We start from the raw sequence: 257 nt of genomic DNA on the forward strand, positions 1-257 counted from the left end.
TAAGATATATTATTCACTGATATTCGCGCCCATTGATCCTGAGGAGAAACTTTGCAATCTTTATTTTGATTTAAAACCACTGGCCTCGAGCAATGGTATTCGCACAATTCCTCAGAAGGGGTTGAAGCTGTCTCGAACGCTGGGATTCGAAGCCAAGACCGGATCTCGAACCACTTATTCATCATGTATTTTTTTCCTGTAAATTCAGATGATGATTATTAGATATTATTTTTCTTTTTTGAAGGATGAGTGATATC

Source organism: Penaeus monodon, chromosome 33 (assembly GCF_015228065.2).
Source record: "Penaeus monodon isolate SGIC_2016 chromosome 33, NSTDA_Pmon_1, whole genome shotgun sequence".
In the NCBI taxonomy this organism is placed as follows: domain Eukaryota; kingdom Metazoa; phylum Arthropoda; class Malacostraca; order Decapoda; family Penaeidae; genus Penaeus; species Penaeus monodon.